General features: G+C 40.6%; 1 protein-coding gene across 4 annotated transcripts in view; it reads left to right on the top strand.

The window, feature by feature from the left end:
* Positions 1 to 212: 212 nt before the first annotated feature.
* Positions 213 to 23,032, top strand: part of LRRN1 (leucine rich repeat neuronal 1) — a 37,637-nt gene continuing 14,817 nt past the window's right edge. For 2 of the 4 annotated variants that reach the window (XM_043587972.1, XM_043587976.1), the window contains exon 1: positions 213 to 687. The gene's annotated coding sequence lies outside the window, so the exon portion shown is untranslated. Of the gene's footprint in view, positions 688 to 12,359; positions 12,444 to 13,596; positions 13,671 to 23,032 lie in introns of all 4 variants that reach the window. The other 2 variants (XM_043587973.1, XM_043587975.1) reach the window with 2 other exon arrangements.

Raw genomic sequence — 23,032 nt, forward strand, 5'->3', positions numbered from 1 at the left:
CGCAGGGCGGCCGGGCCACCCGAGACCGGTGGCGCTGCGCCTTTGTTGGGCGGGCTACAGATGGTGCCCCAGCAAGGGGCTGAGCCGGAGGCTGGAGGCCAGGAGGGGGAGGCTAGGAAGGGGGTCGGGCGGGAGGGGAGGAGACCGCGGAGCAGCCAATAGGCGTGCAGCCCATCAGCTGACCGCTTTTGCTTACACCAGGTGCACGCCGGCTGCGGGGAGCACAAAGCGGGGCGCACCGAGGGCGCCGGCAGCGAGCCGGAGAGCTAGGCGAGGCCCGTGCGCCCGCGCCTGCAGCGCCCTCCGCGTGGGGAGAGGGGCTGGTGGCGTTAGCCCAGGCGGCGGCATCCGCGCGGTGGCATCCCTAGTTGCCCCGGGCGCCTTCTTCGGGACCTGGCCTCTCTCTGCCTCGCCCTCTGCACCCCACTTCTCCTGCCCTCCTTCCCAATCCTGCCTGCTTCTGCCCCGACCCCCGAGAGTCGGATTGAGCCCAGGCCCGCGCAGCAGCTGTTGCTCGTGTCGTTGCCTCGCCTCCTGTCTTGGTGCTCTGCTGGGAGCCCCCCAAGGAGCCAGTACGCGCTGCGGGTTGGGAGGGAGGCGCCGCTCAGCCGGCAGTCCTCCTCCTCCTCCTCCTGCTGCCGCGGCGGGTCCGTGCGCACCCCACAACCCCGCCAGCCGGGCCTCGGGGTAAGTGCGCTCGCCTAGCCGGGCGGTGGCGGAAGGTTTGGGCGGCTGCAAAGGGGAAGTCGAGGCAAACTTGGCGGCGTGGCGGGCCCCACAGGGTATGGGGAACTGCGGGATAAGATCGCGGGCCTACGGGGGATCAGGGGGCGCGGCTCATGGAGCTGGAGAAAATGACCAAGTCGGGGAAATGGCAATCTAGTAACCCTTTTCGCATCTTCCCACCAGCCCCCCTCCCCAAAATACCCCACAGGGATGGGGGAGAGTAATAGTTTGGAATGAAGGCGAGGCAGAAATGGGCAAAAGGCAGTGACAGGAGGCGAGCCCGCTGAATTTCAGGGACCAGCGCGGGGGAGGGTGTCGCCCGGCGATCCACAGGAAGGAGGACTGCTGGGATGTGAACGGGTAAGACAGCTGGGGCCGGAGAAGAGCGCGTAAAGGGGGTCTGGGGAGTTGGAAAGAGAAAGGAAGAGATGGGAAGGAAGGTGGCAGGTAGTGGGAAGAGCTAAGAGGAAGCATGTCTTGGTGGTGGCCTTGTTGTTAAAGGGGCAAGGGACACAATTCACAAAGCACTGAAGTGTAATGAAGCCCGAGCATTCGGAAGGACCTACCCAGTTGTCGGGCAGTATAATTGGGGGAAAGACCTTACCCTACATATTTTGAGTCCAGAAGGGGTAGCAGCCTCAGGAGGCTTGTCAGGGATGCTAAAATGTCAGGGAACCTCGGTCCGTTCCAGGAACCAAATAGGTGCTGGGTTCCCGCTCGGCCGGGGTCAGAGCAAGGAAAGTTTGCCAGCGAGTATCCTCTGTGCTGCGTGGAGAGGGGTGTGGGCAGCCCCCCACTCGGCGTTTCCAAGGGACCTGCTGCGACCGCCTCCCGCGGTGGGAGTCCCTGCCTGGCAGGCTGGGGTGGTGAAGAAAGATCCAACCGCGGGAACGGCGCCACGCGCCCAGGACCGGTGGAAAACCCGTCCCGGGACCCTTTCGAAGGGGTCGAGGTAGATATGCGGAGTGAGAAACTCGGAGGTGGTACCTGTTCTGGGTGAGGGGGATCTTACCTGCTACGTTCACCGCTGTATCCCCATGGCCAAATACAGTGCCGGGGAATGAAAGAATGAATGCATGAATGGCCAGGGTGTGAATAGTTTTGAGGCATTTGAACTACACAGGCAAAAGCCAAGAGTCCGAGAAAATGGATCCTTCCCTAAATCTCACGTCACCATTAGCATTTTCATTTCCAGACCTACATAGTAAAGGAAAGGCTAGATTCAATGCGGGAACAGGTATTGCTGATTTGGGCTTTTGCTTGTAGGATTTTCTGAAAGACGGTGTGTTGTTTTGTTTGGCAGTGTGCTTTGGCACGATAGTCTAAATAACATTACTCAAATATGCTTATTACTTCATTTTTAAGAGCTAGAACTAGAGATGTTGAAAGTTCAGGAAGGCACTTTGATCAGTATAAATCTAGAGTAAAAGTGGTGTTGTTGGCTTCTTGGCCATGTGTGTCCCGAAGTCTCTGATTTGCATGCAAATGTGAGCGAATCCTGGCAGATGTCTGGCCTCATCCATTCACATGAAGGAATTTGAAAAGACAAGGAGTCTTTAGTTAACAATAGACCTTAAGAAAATGGAATAAAGGCGCAGTGTGAGTTTTTCTGTTTAGGAATTCCATATCTTGCTGACACCTTCAAGAGCCAAATTCTCTGAGTGCTATTGTGTTGAAAGCTCAAAGTACTTCTGGCTCTTTACCTGGCTGTGTATTTTTGTGGAGCATTGAAGCTGCATGTTCTGAGTTGGATAGTGAGGAAAATATTTATATGAAGTAGGCTGTAACTTTAATCCACTTCTGGTGGTTTGAGGTGATTACTGAACTGCCCTTTCAACTTTTAGAGTTTCTTTTCTTTTCCTTTTAGTCATTTTATCTCCAGCTCACATTTGCTCTCCATCCTCAGAGCTAAAACAATTAGGAAGAGACAGTTGTAATTGACATTCACTAGAATGTTCACTGTTCAAGCAAAATTATTTTAGTTCTTAAGGCATCAAACTTGTAGAAGTGAAGGTGATGAAACCGGCATGTTCCTAGTCACCTGACGGGTTTTCGGGCCACAGGACAAAACCATGAGTGGAAGGCAGTCCAAACTAGGAGAATCTCTGCCTGGTTTAACATTAGCTAATAGACCACTGCTTGCTCACCTCCTAGAGTAGTGCAACTACTGAACAAAAGGCCAGCCGTGTGGGCTGCACGTGAGCCCTGGGATTATACCTACTGACAAGCCAGCCTCCTTGGCCTCTTCTTTTGTCAGTCTGAAACATTGTTGAAGAGAAAAAAGAACCTATTCACTAAACAGTGCTTGCCCAGTATTCTGTATATTCACTGAAAGGGACATTAAAATCCACCCCCCACCCCAAGACAACATTGTTTTCAGGGCTCAGTGTTTGTGGGGGAGGGGTGCACAACAGATGTTAGTCTGCTATTTTACATGTTTCCTTTAAGTTATTTTTGCTGGTTCAGTGACTTTTACACATAAGGCAGTTTTTTTTTTTTTTTTCCCAGGAGGGGAAAACTGAATTGAGTCAAATTTAAGTAAGAAAATGTTAAAGCCAAGATTTCATTTTATGTCTTAATGCTATCAAGAAGTCAGAAAGTAACAAATCATTAGAATACACACATATGTGACTTAAGCCTGAGATTCGGTCTTCATTATGGACTTGAGAGTTAACTATAAAATACAGTTGACTTTTCTAAATTAGGCTGTAAACTATTTTACTGTAAATTATCTAGGTATTTTTGAGACAAACCTGGTAACTTTAAACTGACCACAGCCTCACATTGGTAAGAAATTCTCTTTGGTTATTATCCTGCCTATGTGAAATCTTTGCCAGTCTAATGAAAGGGAAGACTAGAGCATAGTCCTTGGCAAATAAAAGTAATAAAGTACTTATTATTGTAAAAAAATCACTGTGCTAAATAAAATCTTAGACCAGATCTAACTGCAGACTCTGCCGCTGAACAATAACACACGGAGCTCTGGATAGTGTCTGGAATTCAAAAACAGCAAGAAAAAACTCACCCATTGATCTCTCTCTGGTTGGGGCCTGCTAAGGCTAGCTTCTTGACCTGAATTGCTAGAGCAATTACCACATATCCTAAAGCAGTGACACTCATGGCAACAAACTGGTAGGTACTAAAGAAAATCTGCCTCCACAGAGTTATAGTGCTACTTTCTAAGCCAGTTGGGTATGACTATAAATAAACAGAATGGTGGGCTTTTTATGCCACCATAAATAATCATATATCATAAATAAAATATGGTAAATTGTAGGATCTGCATGTCACTTTTTGCTAGACTTTCATAATGCTTTCTTAAAATTTATTTTAGGCTACAAAATAATAGTTCTTTGAATGATTCACTTGAGCACTAATGTAAGGTTGCTTAACTATTATATTTAATTTTTCAAAATTATTATGCTGAATATCTACTTGGGGTTAAGCCAATCTGGAGATAAAGCAAATTCCATTTTAGAATCATATTTTGGTTTCTGGGAACAATGGAAGTTTCTTTGACTCATGAATATAGCTTTGATTAATATTTTATTCAGGGTTAAAATATAATTACATAGATGAAGTCAGGAAAACCCGTATTCTCTCTTGTTTTTGGCTTAAAATATAGGATAGAGACAAAAGTTAAACCCTATATGTAAAATTCAATAGTTACTGTCCAAGGGAACCCTTTGCTCTACAAGTCTTCTCAAATGAAATTTGTTTTTTTAATTTTTTCTTTGACCGTTCACCTATTTTATAGATCTGTTACAGACTGTGGCCTCCAAGTGTTAAACCATAGACAGACATGTAATAAATAGTTCATTGACATTGCATTTACAACACGTGATAAAATATTATAGTATATGTTTCCAGAGCCATGGCACCTACAGAACTGGTATCCATATTATTCAATAATTAAAGTCTATACTATTTTGTGGTACACTGCTTTTTGAAAAAGAAACATGTAGGCTTACATCTTTTTTACTTTTTGAATATTCTCCAAAGGTCTAGCAAAGGTAGAATGTTATCAGCAATTGTATTAGTTATTTAGCTGGGAAACAAGCTACTGTCTAGTCACAGCTAGGTTATCTTAGCTGTTTCTTAACCCTGCCAATCCTGTAACGTGATAATGTTGACTGAATAGCTCTGGAAGGACTAACTTTCAGTGAAACTGCTAAAGGGTTTGAGGAAGCTGTGCTTCAAATGCCATAACTAACAAACATTGAACTTGGATCGAACCACTGTACTTACCAGACTGACCGTCATCCCTGACATGCAGAGAAACTCAGCTTAAACTTTCAGTGATACACACTGAAGTTCCATCATTTTGCACTTAGGATGCTGGTGCATCTACTTACAACACTTAGTTTTGAAAGCTATGGGATGAAACTGCTTTTATGAGGCTTATTGCCTTCCATTTACACTCTTTATAGCAAAGGGTTTGGAATGTTATTTGAAAGCTTCGATTAATATAAATGAGTCGTAATTTTCCGACCCAGGCCATCTTGCCTCTCATCTATTATACCACTGGCAGACATGTGGACTCCACAGCTGTCCCCTCATTTGTGTATGAAACAGACACACTGGTGGCATTTTTTGGTTCCCATAGTTACAGTAACAATATACATGTGACATGACGCCCTTCTACGGGAAAGGTTTTTGTGTTTTGTAGAACTGGGAGTAAAGGACAACGAAGTAAAGTTTGGGGGATACATAAATTAATCTGCCATTGTTTTCTGGAGCCACTTGTTTCAATCACGGGAGGAGAGCTGTCCCTCAGTGGTGTCCAGAAAAGGGCAATTGCGAGACTTCGGCTAACAAAGATTTCCAAGGGAGGCATTTCCAACAATGCCTAACCTCTATAGGAGAATGTCCATTAAAAATTCATTTCAAAATATTTGCTCTTCCTATTTATGACTGCCCTTTGTGAGATAATGTATTAGCGTAGTCATTTTCAATTCATACAGGAAAAAAAGACAGCACCAGTATTAGCATCCATCTCAGTAAGACCTAAGAGACAAAAAATCAGTTTGCACTATTAAGCAGTAAGCACAAAGAGAGAATCTTCATTTAGGAACACTAAAAAGCTTTACAAAGAAAGAAAGGTTGCTTAATTGGTTTCATGTCTATAATTTTCCCCTCTAGAAAAAAATGTTAGTGTGGCAATAAAGAATATCATTAACCTGCATTGTTATTTCACAATAGTAATAAGTCTTAATTTGCATCCATAATAATCACTGTAATCAAGTACTGTCCAGGGAGTCAGGAAGGCGCAGGCTCATTTCCCAGCTCTGACACTAATGCCTGAATGTGTGACCTTCTAGATGTCCTGCAACCCGCCTGGTACTTCATGTCCCTAACTGAGTTGTTTCAAAGGATGCAGAAATGCTAGAAGTGTCTAGTATTAGCACTGCAAAGAATTTTATTTCTGCCCTAAATGCCACGATTGGACGGAGAGCTAAAGGTGTGGGGAACATAGCCATGATGCTCTTTTCAGCAAGGTATTTTTTCTGGCTTCTAATCTCACAGCTAAGAGATTTTTTTGTTGTTCTTTTAAAAATTTTCTCCTCCTAATGTGATAATTCCCTATCACCTCATCTGGGTCTTCTTGAGGGAAATAATTTTACCTGGGATACAGGAAGCTGTTTATGTTCTTGGAACACTTGTTCACCCAGTGAATATATCCTGAGCCCCAGCTGTGTGCCAGGCATTATAGGAGGTACTAAAACCAAAAGAAATTAGCTTGATTTTTCTGCAGCTTGTACATTAAATCCATCAGAAGCAGTTTGTTTCCATCAGTCACGTATTCTTCTACAAATAGTTATAGAGTGAAGAAGGCACTTTGCTAGATCTAGCACAGGGTTTTTTAACTGGGGGTGATTTGACCTCCCCACCCCACCCATCCCTACCTCCAGGAGGAACTTGGCAATATTTGGAGACATCTTTGGCAGTTGTCACAACTAAAGGTGGGGGATGCTACTGGCATCTAATGTGTAGAAGCCAGGGATGCCAGTAAACATCCTAAAATGTATAGGATGGTCCCCCCACGACAAAGAATTATTTGGTACAGTGTCAATAGTACCAAAGTTTTGACAAACCCTGTTCTAACAGACATTGACTCTGCCCTGAGTTAATGTCTATTTGGTGTTATAGAAAGGAGAGTGACAAGTACAATAAAGTGTGCTGTGATGGCAAAAGTGTGAGCTACAAAAGTACAGAAGCAGGAGCGTTAATTCAGATTTTGGCCATTGGCAAAGGCTTTAAGAAACCTTCTGGTTAATTTACAGAACAGGCTATCACCTGCAACACAAGTATTTGGCAGGAAACCATTTTAAATCTAGTCTCACTGAACACCAGTGAGTGGGATGGTTGCTTTAGAGAGGGTAGACGCCTCTGAATTGGTTAGAATTCAGAGTGTCTTGAGCAAGCAGAAGAGGAGGCTAGAAACAGAATCAAAGTCAGTTGCAAGAAACATATAAGAGCACATGCTGCATAAAAAGAAGATGGGCTGCACTGACAAAATGAATAGTGCCTCATGTTTTACAACTTCACATTTTGCAGTCCTTAAATATGTATCTCATTTGACCTCTACTATTCTGAGACACCAAATATCATTCTTTCTCTCTTTTTTCAATAACTAAGGGACCAGAGCCATGGAGCAGTTTAGTGTGACCTTGGACAAGTCACTTAATACATTTCTAAGTTGTAAAAGAAAAAGGGTTGCAATTTTCTTTTTCCTAGCTTAAGTTGAACTTGTGTAAGATCATACATCTAGGGTAAGACTGGATCTGGGATAAGACCTGAGGCTCCTTGCTTGTACCAAGCCTGTTTCCTGAACTGTGGTGACAGAACAGGTAATATGACAGTGACTCAGCACTTTAGCTCTTGGGTTACCAAGGAGAGCAAGGACCTGGGATGTATCAGTTAAAATGTATCATGCAGGGAAATTTAAGCTGGGTTTCCCAGACACCTAAGAACTAATCAGACTTTCTCTCTAATGTCTTACCTTAAACTGACCTTAGAGGCTTAAAAAAATAATTTGTGACAAGCTGGGAAGAAAGGTTCATAGGCTAAAGATGGCTAGGATAAGAAAATGAGATAGCCCAGAAGATGAAAGAGAACAGAGGGTGTTCTGCCTACAAAAGAAAAGTGATAGTGGCATGGTTTTCTGGTTTTGTTTGGCAGGGGTTTTTTAACTTTGTATATACATACACACATGTGCACATACATACACACAAACGGAGGAGACATACTTGATTTCATACTGAGAAGCATATGTTTTTGTTTCAATAATAAGACTTGTTCATCAAAATGAGCTTTGTAAAGAGCCTTCTCTCAAGTTCTTAAAGATGTAACTTCTCACTTTTCTAGGATAGTGTAATGTTCTCTTGTGAGAAGCTACATGACCATTTAAGGTCCTTTTCACCTTCATAATTCTGTGATTTCCATGAGTGCTATAGTTATATAGGACTTCAGCTCATGTCTCCAGAACACTGATGGAATCCATAGTAACTCATCCAACCATGGTAGAACCACTGAAGACATTGGAGTGGCAATTAACTGGATTTCTCTGCTTGTTCTTCCAGCTCATTATGGTTCTGTGCAGTAAGGACTGCATGTAAAGTTTAACACTCCCAAAGGACTAGTTAGTTCTGCTATGTCCTGTGGGGACAACCTGTCTCTGGAATCCCAGCCAACCTCCTCACTTACTCACAAACTCATCATTTCTCACCTGGGAGACCAGGTGAAAAACGAGTGTCTTCAAAGCCATCTGAAGGAAAAAACACAAAGTACATGAGCAAATGCAGGTGAGATATTTTTCCCTTCATGCATGAAGGATAGCACTGTCAAAATAGAACCCTTGTAAATAAGCTTACAAGCAGCTTCACCCTCAGGAGTGACAATGGAGTGAGAGATTCACTCCATACACAAGAGATGCTTTAGTAATTAGGAGGAAAATATTACATAGGGCTCCTGAATTATATCCCCAGAGCCCCTCTAGATTACCTAACACAGAGTGTAGTAACAGTAGGAGAAAAGTAATGATACCCAACATTGTGTGTGCCTTTCCACTGTGCCGGGAACCATCCCGTGCACCTTCTATGCATTAACTCATTTAATCCTTGCAAAAACTGTATAACGGGGATACCCACTTTACAGCTCAGGAATAAGGCACAAAACAAGTAACTTGCCCAAGGTCATGGTAGTGTGTACTCAGTAAATATTTGTCAAATGAATGAATGAATAAGCATCTGCTTTAGACGTGAAAGTCTTTTATTTGAATGCTCAGTTTACAGCAGCCCTGCTTCCTAGGCAAGCTGCTTTCAAGAACTGGCTCTGTGACTATGGATGACAGATAGTCTCAGAGCTGGTAAGTGGCAGAGCAAGAATGTGAACTTGGGCCTGTCTGACTCTGAACCTGCACTGTTAAAGCACTGGGCTGTGTTTCTTCATCTTTATTTGCAACTATAAAACAAAAGGATTGTATTGGACTAGCTCTCATAGCCCATTTGGCCCTAAAAAGTCTGTAATTCCATTATTAAAGTAGAGTTTCTATAAAATAAAACATGATGTATTTTATTATTTAAGTTTCTTTTTAATTTTTTTTACATTTATTTATTTTTGAGAGACACAGAGACAGAGCACAAGTGGGGGAGGGGCAGAGAGAGAAGGAGACAATCTGAAGCAGGTTCCAGGCTCTGAGCTGTCAGCATAGAGCCCAACGCAGGGCTCGAACTCACAAACCGTGAGATCATGACCTGAGCCGAAGTTGGACGCTCAACCAACTGAGCCACCCAGGTGCCCCTATTTTATTATTTAAGTTTTGAGTCAACTTTGGTATTTTTATTTAGCCAATCATTGAATTATTCTTTAAAATTATATTGGTGTTATTAACAGCATATTTTAAAGTCATATTTAAGTTAAAAAAAATTTTAATGAGCCGAAATACCTAAAGATTGCATTCTCCTAACCATTACCATCACACTGCGTATTGTTATATCATCAGTGTCTGAATTTAGAGGGTTTCTGAAAACCAAAAAGCATCTTTTTGTTACACGGAAAAAAGACAGAAGTAAAATGATTAATTTTGAGGAAAGTTACTGTCTTGGATATTTGCAGATTGCTGAATCTTATGAAAAGTATTGAATGATTTTTTACAAGAGCTTAAAACTGCTAGCAATAATGAAAACTATTTAAGATTTGCTTCTAAAGAGTGTTTTGCTTTAAGGGATCTTTCTGACATGCAGGTGATACATCAGAACAATGTGAGTCACTACCATAAGTGTTATAGGATGTATAGCCCAAAGCAGGGCAAAGAGAGTGGATAACTAGACAGGACTTAGAGTTGAGAGGAATTACTTCCAAAACTGCATCTTAGCTCTGTGGTCTGGAGTCATTTCAGTGAACCTCAGTATCTTCATCTATAAAATGGAATTAATAACAGACCCTGCCTTACAGAATCACTGGACTTATTCCATGAAATCATGCATATATAGCCTTTTGCACAGTTCCTGGACAGTAATAATGGGTAGGAGTGGTATTATATTGAAATCTAACATTTCTGACTAAATGGTGTAGGCATTCCAAGGATCCTTACTCAGAGGCAAGTGAACGGACTTTAAGAGACAACAAGATTCAGACCAGATGTTTGGAAAGTCAGTAGTTCATAAGTAGTCTACCTTTGTGGTAGACCCCAAGAGAGATTTATATTTGCCCAGACATTCAAGAAATCTTATATCAGCTTATGTGCTTTAGAAGAAAAGGCAGACAGATGAATACATTAGAGCCTTTTTTGTTTGTTTCCAAATTATGTTCTGTATCCACTCTCTTTTCTCACTCTGAAAATATTACAATGCCTCAAAGTCATAATTCATATAATCACATTTTCTAACCAGAAAGAACAGATTCAGTTCAGAGCTACCATTCTCCAAAGAGGAACTGAATTCAAGACATTCCCAGAACTAACAGACCCATAAGCTTTAACTCTGAGGGATCCAGTGTTATATGATAAAGTTGGGGGCACATAAAACTCTTAAAACAATGGCTAGCATCTTGTAAGTGCTCGATAAATCATGCTGCTACCATTGATATTATTGATTTTTGGTATCATCATCTACATAACATCACTTTCTTGCTTGTTGACCAAACTGCAAGGCTCCTGTTTGGGACAAGATGAGAACCCAATGCGGCATAACCAAGAGTCCTCTTGGCTGCTGGGTTAGTCACAAAGCAAGAAAAAATCACCAGGCAAGCCAAATCAGGTAACCCTTAAGGAGACCCCTGGTAGGCTGACAACAGGGACAGGTTGCTATGACTTAGCCTCTACCCTGTTACAGTTAGCAAATTGTCATATGCACTTGAAGGACAAAGTTGAGAGTGTGCATTAACTGCCTCATTATTCTTTGAATGCTTTGGGAGCTGGAAATAATAATTTTAACAAAGAACCTCACGTTCACTGTCCTGTTTAACCTTCCTAATCAAAGTTTCCCAATTGATAGGTGACTGCATTTAGGGGTAACTGAAGATATCTGTACTCTTACTTCTGGGGGATAGCTAGAACCACCACCTCACTAGTCACCTCCAGCAACCCTTGTACGCTAATAAATAGCATGTTTTTAGTGTGCTTAGAGGAGCACACAGCAACTCTGGGAGGTATTATCCCCACTTTAAAAGAGAAAAACAAAAAAACCCTGAGACAAGGAATTGACCCAATACCTTAAAACTAGAAAGTATATAGGACCAGGTACTCACTCTGGTTTTCCCCCAGGCTGAGTTCGTCACACTGGCCTTGATTTTCACACGTTTGCTTGTCCTCACTTCAAGTATATACTTTAGGATTATTTATTTTCACTCTTTAATAACACCATCAACAGCAGCTCCTTGAGGGAAAAGACTCTGACTTACTTAGACTTGGATCCCTGGCACCTATAAGAGCACTTGGTACATGGAAAATGCACTTAGCAAATAGTCCATGAATGAAAGAGGAAAGGGATTTCCATATATCTACTTCACTTTGTCATACTGCTTTTTCTAAAAATTTTTTACAAAATTACTTCCTATGCAGTTTGGTAGAAACGAGTAAACTATAAACCTGTATTATATCAGAGATGTACTGCCTTACTATTTTAGAGAGGTTATTACAGAAAGTTGAACTCATTTGGGGATGCTTTTATGATATTAATGCCAAGGAAGTGTTATTAATCAAAAAGTATTCATTAAATGCATGTAGAATATCAAGTGCTATTAGAAGGGTGATGTGGGGGATGAAAAAAAAATGTACATGGTGTTAACTTCCATCCCAAGTGAGTTTTGAGACTCACTGGGGAGAGAGAATGAATAGAAACAAGACAGAAAATGATTAAGTGATCATCTGTGGAAATTCCACAAGAAAACAGAGCTTAGATGAGATGGTCCCGGGTATGAATCTCAACTCTATCACATACTGGCTGTGTGATCTTGGTTAAAGGACTCAAATTTATTTGACCCCCAAGCTCTCTCATCTACACCATGGAGGAATAATATGAATCCACAGGGTTGCTATAAGAATGTGTGGGAAAGCTTGTTACAGTGCTTAGAACATGATGGTTACTCACTTCAGTCATTTGGCAAATATCAACGGCACCACCTCTGTGCAGGTCTTCTGTGAGCTGGTGATACAGTTGTGAGCAAGACAGATGAAATGTGGTCCATTCCCACGTGGGGCTTGCCATCTGATAGAGGTAACAGCATTAATCCATTAATCCACAAGTACCTGTGGGAGTATGGCTGTATTAAGTTCAGTGAAAGAGAAGTGCACAAGGCCAAAAGCGAATATTACATGGAGGATTCTAAGAGAAGTCCTTTGTAAAGAAGTGACATTTCAACCAAAATCTCAAGGGTGAGTGAAAGTTATGGAGGCACAGGGAGTGCAAGGGAAGAGCTTTGGAAGCCAAAGCCCAGAGGTTTGAAGGACCTTGATGGGTTTGAAGAACAAAGAAAACCAGTGTGGCTTGGAAAAGAAAAAAAGGGGGGGAGATCATAAATCTCAGACTTTCATTTGCCCATTCCTCCAAAGTACACTTGGAGTTTGGAGAAAACAGAATTACTAGTTAATATGAAGTTCGACAAAAGGAGACTGTGCATTATGCACGGAAGGGATGAGATGTGTTGAATTTAGTCAAGGAAGGGGGATGATGACAGAAGGCTTTGAATATCTGGAGAGAAATCACATAAGCAGGGACTCAGGAGTGGCTGAATTGAATGGCATGCTAGTGCATGGCATGTTTGGACTGGCACACACCAAGCTCCAAGAGCTAAAGGGCACACAGGAAAGAAAGTCTCTACTTCATTTCTGTGTGACTCTTGGTTAAAGATATAATGTATGTGAAAGTGGCACATAATGTCTCGTAATTTAGTTTACCTTCTTTTATTTTCTGCTTCCTATTGCTTATTTTTCCCTTGTAATACAATCCCCTTTCATTATAGATGAACTCTTGATTAGGGCACTAGCTAATTGATAGCACATCACCTGTGTTGCCCACAGAGGGAATTTTTTTTTAATACTAGTTTGGGATGCCTTTATTTTTTTTTTTAATTTTTTTTTTCAACGTTTATTTATTTTTGGGACAGAGAGAGACAGAGCATGAACGGGGGAGGGGCAGAGAGAGAGGGAGACACAGAATCGGAAACAGGCTCCAGGCTCTGAGCCATCAGCCCAGAGCCCGACGCGGGGCTCGAACTCACGGACCGCGAGATTGTGACCTGGCTGAAGTCAGACGCTTAACCGACTGCGCCACCCAGGCGCCCCTGGGATGCCTTTAAAAATCCCTCTTGCTTGGAATGCAAATGCTTCATGTATGAAATATTTTTGTTCATGATCTCCATTATGTACAGCCACATCTGGCTGGTGTTAACATGAAAGAGGTGACGGATGTTGAGTGTTCAAGATCCTCCAAGAGATTTAGATGGTAAGTAATTTCATTAGTGCATAATGACCATAAAACCTAGTTGTTATTGATTTGTCCTCCATGGAGAGATCTACCTTTCTGCCTCATCTCAATCATTATGGTTCAAAATGCAGAGATCATTTCAACACTGAGTTGCTAATGCATGCCCTTATAATAATTTGTGTTAGTTCCATCTTTGTATTGACATATAACTAAATTCAGACACTATCACCAAGTAGTTTTCAAGGAGATGATAGTGGAGATAGTCACTTATTTTTCAGTAAGATGCAGAGTTAACTTTCCATTTGTACTGTGTTTTATGGTAGTACATCTCTGACTCCACTGAGCTCTTTCATTTCATTTTGTCGCTATGCCTCTTGAGATCTTAAGTCTTCTATACTAGACTTTATGAGACAAACATCCAACTTCTCTCTGGTTATAACTTTACTCCCAAACTCCAAATGCCTGCTGGCTATTTTCACCCTAAAAATCACATCCCAGAAAGCTCAAAGGGAGGCACTGGTTTTTAGGATACAGAATGAGCTGTGGCTGTATAAGAGTATCCCATAGCCTTGTGCAGAGGAACAAAGCCTCCACAAACTGGCCCAGCAGAGAGAGAACTGGTAGAGAGTGCTCTCACCTTTCTCTTCCCACCCAATCACATAAATGGAGAAAGTCAACCCACTTTCAAAGTGAGGTCTTGCTCTTGCATGCCCCTGTCTTACTTTGGCAATCACTAGCATCAGAGTCAAACAGGCCCAGTGCCTTGATATTATTTTTAACTCTTCCTCCCCCATTTTTACATCTAGTCAGCTGTATATCTAATAGTTACCTCTCCACTTGTCAGTCTCTATTGTTTCCTAAACATGGCCCTTCTCTGTTCTTACCACTATGATCGCAGTTCCATTGCCTCTTCTTTAGCTTAATGTGAGTGCTTCTTAATGGGTTTCCCTACATCCATTATGTACCCTCTCCAGTCTGTCTTACACACAGCTGATGGATCAGTGTTTCTGAATTATAGACATGATTCCCTAGTTCCCATTACAAGACATTTAGTGGTACCCACTTGCTGTGGGATTGTGCTGGATATTTTCTATACCCTTCCAGATCCACCCTACCCTTCTCCACTTTGCTTTGTACTCTGGGAATCAGACTCAGATGGACTGCATCAATGGGTCCTTTGCCATCTGGCTTCTTGTTGGCTTTTGCTTCTTGCAGCAGCTAGCCGAGGGGTATGAGTCAGTACCTTAACCTTATCCATGCCCTGTAAATGGTCCCTTTTCAAAACTCCCTTTTCAAAAACTCCTTTTTGAATGCACCTGTTTTCTGCTAGGTCTTAGACAAGGATAATAAATGAAAGAAAACTCCTTAGTGAAGCATGAAAGGCCCTCCATATCTAGGTACCATCCAACCTTTCTATTTTGGTTTCTTTTCCTAGCTTGGCAGACCTTAAATCCCATTCAAAATGAAATAGTTCCCATTCCACATACCTATTCAAGCTCTGCTGCTTTGGTGCCTTTACATCCAGGGTGTGCTGGTAAAAGTTTGACAGCCAGCTTTCCAAAAAGATAAGTTCTGATTTGTAGTGTTCACCAATTCCTGTGGTGTAAATACACCCAACCAGGACCAGTTTTTAAGTGACTAACACGATGTTTCTGAACGTGGATTTGGAAAGAAATGCTCACAATTGACTCAGGACACCACTGCTTTGCACACACCTTCCCCTTCAGCAAGGATGCCCTGTTTCCTACCCCATGACCCCCCAGGCCTTACACAGAATTGCTGCTCAGTAAGCCATTCTGGTTGATTTCTGTCACTCCTGTGGACATTTGGAATGGTACTGAAACACGAGCCATGCTGATGGTAATAATTCTTAATCTTGAGGGCTGACATGGGTGCTAGTTAGATTTTTGAGACTTAAAAGCCCTGAAGCAAAAATAAGCTGTATATTTTATGCCAAGTTGCCAAAGCTTACTACTTAAAGTTGCTTAATGCTCCAAGAAATTGATTCTCATTTGCTGGTCTTGTTTTCAAATGTGGTCTTCATTATCCTCATTTAAATATAATTTGAAGTAATAAACCACCATTTAAATAGATTTCCTTTCTATTATAACAATTTGAACATTCCACAATTTAAATTGTGTCCTCTTAAAGCTAAAACTCTACAGAAAACTTTTAAGGTGCATGTTAGTCCTAGATGGAAAAGATTGCACTGCAATTTATTGAAATTGTATTTTCTTAAGAAATAGGCTTTTTGTGTAATCTACCCTTCTAAGAGATAACTTTAATTTTATTTCATTAACAAGATGATTCCTGTAGTTAAAGTTTTAAAAAAATAACTGCAATTTCTATTAGAAAACTAGGAGGTAAAATAATAAAGATGATCTTTTAATATGTGTTATGTTAATCATTTATGTTTTAATGGTTATAAATGCCAATATGGATATTCAACAAAAATCATTCTATTTTTACTTTCAATTTAACAAAACACATGAATTGAAGAAAGACTATAGAAAGCGTTATGATTTATAATGCCTGCTGGAATTTTAATGTTCTCAGCTGTTCTTTTGCACCATTTGATTACACAAAGCCTAAACTGTGTAATTAAGGACCATCCCACTAATGTGCTCTGGTGGATTTATGGCGTCCAGGTCATGAACGATCTGAGCACTTTGAATATTGGACCATTAGTTTCAAATGCATACTAACATAGGGGAACATGCTGGCATCAAGAAGAACCTATAATAAGAAGCAATTTCAAATTCAGGGAGGTAGCTTTCACCTGATTTTCATTTACCAAAACAATTGAAAAACCTTGATTACCAGAAATTCTAATTAACTGGAATTTTTTCCTCTGGAGTGCACTTCTAGGAGAAAAGGGAAAATTGTAAGAAAAGAAGTTAATAATCAAGACTTTACACTTGGGGAAAAAAAAAAAAGGATTTCCAATAGGAGTTCATTATCAGGGTTTAAAGGAAAATGCCTTAAAGAAACCTAAAGCACAACTACCTTTATCAAAGACAAGAAAATGGATACTAAAGATTGAAACTAAAAGATTTCTAGGAAACCTTCAGCTACCCAGAAAATTAAATGTGCAAATTCCCTGAGCTTAATCTTCCAGCTAACCCAGGTTTTACTCTTCAGGTTAGTTTTCTTGTGTGTACTTAAGAGAATGCTGTATGCACTCACAATCTTTCTGGAGACCCAATAAAACAATTGAAGCAGGTAGTATCACAGAAAAGGCTCTGACTTCAGCACACGACAAACTGGCATTTAATCTCTGCTCTTTGACCAATTAGCTGTGGGAATTTTGATAGGTCACTTAATCTCTGAGCCCTGAAGTCATGTGTAAAATCAGAATATTCACATCTACCTCCATTGGGTGCTGTGAGGACATAAAGCACTTTGTCTGGCACCGCCCCTTTTGTTAGTATCCTCTCTCTATCCCTGTCTTTTGGCAATTGTGACACTCTCAGAGAACGACTGCAGCCCCAAGCTTTCAGAGAGAAGGTTTAAATAGGCAGGCACACTTTTTACTATATTCATTCTCTCCCGATGATGAAAAAAAATCAAGTTCTTTAACTCCTTTATTAGAACAGTCATATAAAAAGAATTGAGAGAAGCAACTTGACACCAAGTTTATTTTCAGAGTTCAGGGACAGATGGCTTTATTTTCCTTCTTTAAAAGAGATGACATTCAGTAGAGATACAACATACTTGAGGTCTATCAAGTCTAAGGGCAAATACTGTCATTTACCCGAACAGGGCTGTCTTTAACCTTGAGTAGCAAGAACTTTAAAGCTAAATATATGTACATTTCCATGTATCAGTCTCCACATTTTAAAAGAACATTTTAATGTGGAAGGAATATGTTTTTGACATTTTCTTAGTCTAACGCTTGAAGAGCGTCTAGTCTCCTAATTGGCAAATACTAAGAAGTCAGACTCTTCAGAGAAATACCAATAGATCAGAGCTAAAAGTATAGCCTCCCATCTTAAGGACACTGGATATTTTATTTTTTTAAGTAAAAATTTCATTAAAATATCAGATAGTTAATAAAGATTATTAGTGGATTAAAAAATATAACAAAAGATGGTATAGAACTCTTTCTGAGCAAAGAAAAACCATAAATATTCTGAAAATGATGTGAACATGTTTGCCATTTTCTTGATGAGAAGTTATTTTCAGTATTATGAACTAAACTTTAATTTGGTCTGGAAGCAAAAGCAAATCTAGTATAATTTAATGGAACTGCTTTGCTGGGTTAGGATCCAAAACTCTTTGGTATTGGTATTAGCAGGCTACAGATTGGCACTTTGAGTACCAACTAGGACAAGTCTGGTTTTTCACGGGTCTATCTGTAGTTCTGAATGTATAATCAAGAACCATTGTAGCAACTGGCTCCTTATGACACGTTTATTAACGTGGCATGGTGAAATCTATGTCTGCAGTGAAAATACTAAGCAATATACTGTGTAGTTAAAAAGAAGTAATGAAACTGAGCCTTCTAGGCATATTAAGGCTGCCAAACTGAAGATTTTACATTTATTTAACATTTAATCATGTCGGTAATTACAAAGCAATTATTTCATATAGACCTATTATGGGAGGAGAATTAAAATAATTTGTAAAAAGAATAAAAGTAATTGATTTCATGGTAGTTTTTATATCACTACACTTGCTGGTACTAAAAAGGAGCAATAAAAATAGCCCAGTTGTTCGTTCATGTTTTGTTCTGTTTAGCCTTCTGTCACTTTCTCAGTTCAATAATGTTAAATTGCTACTTTACGATTCCAGCTATGCAAATAGCTAATTTCTTACAAAGAAAGAAAATGATTCAAACTTTCTTGATCCTACAAGTGATTTGAACACAAAACAAAATTTTTCTCCCGGTCCTACTTTGCCTGTCATAGAATCTCAGGTATGTTTTGTTTTATTTTATTTTATTTTATTTTATTTTATTTTATTTTATTTTATTTTATTTTATTTTATTTCATTTCATTTATTTCATTTCATCTCATTTCATTTCATTTATTTTTTGAATCTTGGGTTTTTTAAAAGGGATTTGAAAGACCATAGGTTCAAGAAATCTTTTAAACTGTATCTGGTGCATGACTTTTTTAATGTTTATTTATTTTTGAGAGAGAGAGAGAGAGACAGAGAGAGAGAGAAAGAAAACATGAGTGGAGAGGGGCAGAGAGAGAGGGAGAAAGAGGATCTTTGACAGTAGAGAGCCCAATGAGGGACTCACACTATGAACTGCAAGATCATGACTTGAGCCAAAGTTGGTCGCTTAACTGACTGAGCCACCGAGACACTCCACGTGTGTATGACTTTTAAAATATTGAAGGAAAAATTATTTTGGCAAAGAGCTGAGACAGTTCATAAAAAGTATTAGTCTTGCTTGCTAAGTCCTAAAAGAAGAAGCTGCAAAGATCATTCACTGCTTTTAAATTTTTTTTTTTTCAACGTTTATTTATTTTTGGGACAGAGAGAGACAGAGCATGAACGGGGGAGGGGCACAGAGAGAGGGAGACACAGAATCGGAAACAGGCTCCAGGCTCTGAGCCATCAGCCCAGAGCCTGACGCGGGGCTCGAACTCACGGACCGCGAGATCGTGACCTGGCTGAAGTCGGACGCTTAACCGACTGCGCCACCCAGGCGCCCCTATTCACTGCTTTTAAAATTAAGAAAAGCGTATGTTACTATCCATAAGATTACAGGCAATGGTAGAAAACATCTCCTTTCATAATCAATTCTTACGTGTAGTAGGTATGCAGTAGGGAGAAAAAGGATAAGGAGAGTCAGCACCTTAAGTATTTAATACAATAAGCATTCAAATAAAAAATAATTGCAGTAGTTGATACACACAGAGCACTGTATTGCTTTCCTAGAAGTACTGCAACAAAGTACCAAAAATTGGTTGGCTTAAACAAGAGAAATATATTGTTTCACGGCCCAAAAGTTTTAAATTCCATTTCTGATTCACACCAGCCACATTTCAAGTACTCAGTTGCTTCAGTAACTACCCTGTAGGGCGATGTCAACACAGAACATTTCTGTCTTCGTAGTGTTGTAGTGGCAAATGCTGATGGAGCCAGCTCAGGTTGGCAACTCTTTGCTCTCCTTCCCAAGGATCCACACATCTGCTCACTCACCCCTCCCTTTTGACATGTACCTTCCTTTATGGAGTCGCTTGGGTAGTTGTCTTCTTGTCTCCCTACAGAATTATAAACTCTTCAGTGACAGGGTCTGGTCTTTCTGGCCCTGTGACACCGTAAACACGCAATCAGTATTTAATTACTCTAATTAAATTAGGCACTAGTTTATGGGATCTATTTTGCATTTAGTCTGAATCTAGATTTCATCAGAGTGTAGAGAAAAGAATGAATGAGAGAGCAGGTTTTTCCCAAGTCACAAGGATTAGGATGTATGAGGAGCAGATATGTTCTAAATGGTAAGGGTTTTGGTTTTGTTTTATTTTTGTCTTGTTTTGTTTTGCATCACCCCGGATATAGAAGAGACCCAGTAGGACTTTATTTGCAAGCTTAAAATTACTGTTATGTTTAGGTACCTGGAAAGCACATTTTCACTGATTCAGTTATTTTATTTATTTATTTATTGAGTGCCTGCGAGGTAGATGCCAAGCCAGTGCCTGGCCCTGGATGACTCATTGTGAACAAAACAGAAACAGGGCCTGCCCTGTGATACTTATTCTAGTTCTAGCAGATTAACATTTTGGCAAGGACTCCCCCTGCCCAGACAGGCCGGGATGGGAGGAGTATGATCTAGGCTCTGGCCTCAGATGCCTGCCATCACATAGAACCTCCACCACTCTCCTGGCTCAAAGACCTTCATTATTCATTATTCCTACATCTCCATCTCATTACTGGGGAAAATAGGGGGGAAATGGTTCCCACCTCTTGGGGTTGTGAGCATTAAGTAATTTATGTGAAGTGCTCCATGCAGTGCACGTTGCATAGTAAGAGCTAAGTGCTGTTAGTAAGTACTAACTGCTATTATTCTCATGACTACTACCCAGCCAGAATGACCCCGCAGTGAACATTAAATGTAAAAGAGAGAGAGAGAGAGAGAGAGAGAGAGAGAGAGAGAGAGAGATACTGAGAGAGAAGTGTTTATATGGCTAGAAAATACTTCATTATTTGGAAAGGATGTTTCCTGTCTTTCTTGGTCTAACAATATAATTCCCTTTGCTTACTATTTATATTTTGTACCCAGAGTAACTAAGATTGAAATGTGTTGCTAAGTGCCCATTGTATCTTGGTGAAAGATCTTATTCATTTGGGACACTTCTTTCCAAGACAATCAGGAACAGAAATGCTTTGGGGGTCATTCAACCTCTTAGTGAGAGAGGTATGCACTTTTTAACATAGTTGCAAAGGAGAATCCTTTAAAGAGGCTTACCATTAAACTGCAAAATTGAAATCCTAAGTAACTAGCATGCAAAGATTTAATTAGCATGGTCTCATTAAAATAAATGTGTGACTTTTCTCTTCCAAAAATGACATTGCCTTTGAAAATACTTCCTGGAAATGAGTTAGGAAAAGGGGGGATTAAAGTTTGAAGGCAGTCATGTGATTCTTGGGGAGTTTGTAGTTACAGGTCTTTCTGAGCCCTACCCATTGTTGCTGGAGGACACCTGCTTATGTACCTGAATATCATATTCAAACAAAATAAAATAAAAATCTTGGACCTACCAGATTCTCCCATAAAATTCAATGTAGACCAAACTGCAGAAATTTTCTTGTGCTTTTGCTTTCTCATTTCTCATATTATAGAAATCTATTCTATTATTACCTGAAGGATAGAGGATGTCTCATTGGTAACCAAGCTATTTGACAGAGAGGAACCATCCCTAAATGTTCAGTATGATTTGTTAAACTCCAATCATTCGGGAAGACTCTGCATTGCTTTCAAGAGCTATAAATGCTCCCAGCCACACAGTCTATACTATACTTCTGATACTTCATTGACAGTCCCATTTATCGATTCAAAATTGGGGGTTCTTTGGGAGCCTGGGTAACATGTGGGAGATAGTGTTTAGGGCACAGGCTTTAAAGCCAGGCTGTCTCTGAGTCCTGTTCCATCACTGTCTAGCTATATGTCTTGGGCAAGTTACTATTTCAATGCATGGTTTCCTCCGTGTGGAAGGGACAAACAGCTTACCTCTCAGGGATGTTATGAGGAAAGCACCAAATGAGGGTTGGGTTTGGAAAGAAAGAAGGAAGGACGGAAGGAAGGAAGGACGAAAGGAAGGAAGGAAGGAAGGAAGGGAGGGAGGGAGGAAGGGAGGAAGGGAGGAAGGGAGGGGCAAATGGAGTGAGAGAGAGAAAGGGAGGAAAGAAGGAAGGAAAGAGAAGGAAAGGTTGGGGGTAAAAAGAGAAAGAATGGAAGGGAGGAAGGAAAGAAAGTATGATGGAAGGGAGGGAGGGAGGTAAGGAAATCTGTTCCAGATAGTTCTCAAGAAAACCATTAATTTCTTTGTTGGAAGAGCAAACATTAACTTACATTTTTAGCACATGACTCTAGTTTTCTAAGTTGAGAACTCCAAAGGAAATTTATGATTGTTGAGATTCTACTATGTATCGGCTGCAGCTCAAGACTTGTACTCTCATCTAATCTGCACAGCACCCACATGAGGCAGGTATATAACCATGTCCTTCTAACAGATGAGGAAACCAAGACTCCGAGGGGTGGACAGTTTATCCAAGGCACCATAGGTAGTACCAGGATATGGACTTAGCTCTGTCTGCCTCTTGAGACCATAACTTTTCTTAAAAAAAAAAAATACTAAACATAGAGTTTTTTTTTTAAGCCATGATCAAGTGTCTTGCTCTCAACCATAAGGAGTGCTGCCTACATGGGCGCCTTTAAAAGTAGAAACTCAGAAAAGAATCATCAAATGCCTAAAATCCTGGAGCTGGAGAAGCCCTAAGACATCATCTAGATTTAGCCCAACCTCAACACTTACAGGTAGGGAAGATAGACAGCATGATCTGAGTTGGTGGGAAATGAGGACCCCTAACTCTTGGTTCATTACTTCAGTCTCTCTACCATATTGCTTCTCAAACTACCTGACAATCAGATAGGGGTTCTGAGCTAGATAGCTTTAGGGCATGAGCCCCATGTCCTTGACTTGCTATCTTATTCAAGATCTTGGAACAAAGTGAAAAGCAGGGATGATACACTTTACACCATACACATATAGTCACTCACTATAGCTATTAATACATAGTAAATCTTTCATTAAGTAAGTCTGTTACTAAAGTTAGCTACATTTATACTCATGAGGCCTCTTTTATCTTGAATGCCCATTTCCAATTCCTACTAATTGTTCAAATACACTTTACATTTCCTACAC

Source organism: Prionailurus bengalensis, chromosome A2 (genome assembly GCF_016509475.1).
Source record: "Prionailurus bengalensis isolate Pbe53 chromosome A2, Fcat_Pben_1.1_paternal_pri, whole genome shotgun sequence".
Lineage (NCBI taxonomy): Eukaryota > Metazoa > Chordata > Mammalia > Carnivora > Felidae > Prionailurus > Prionailurus bengalensis.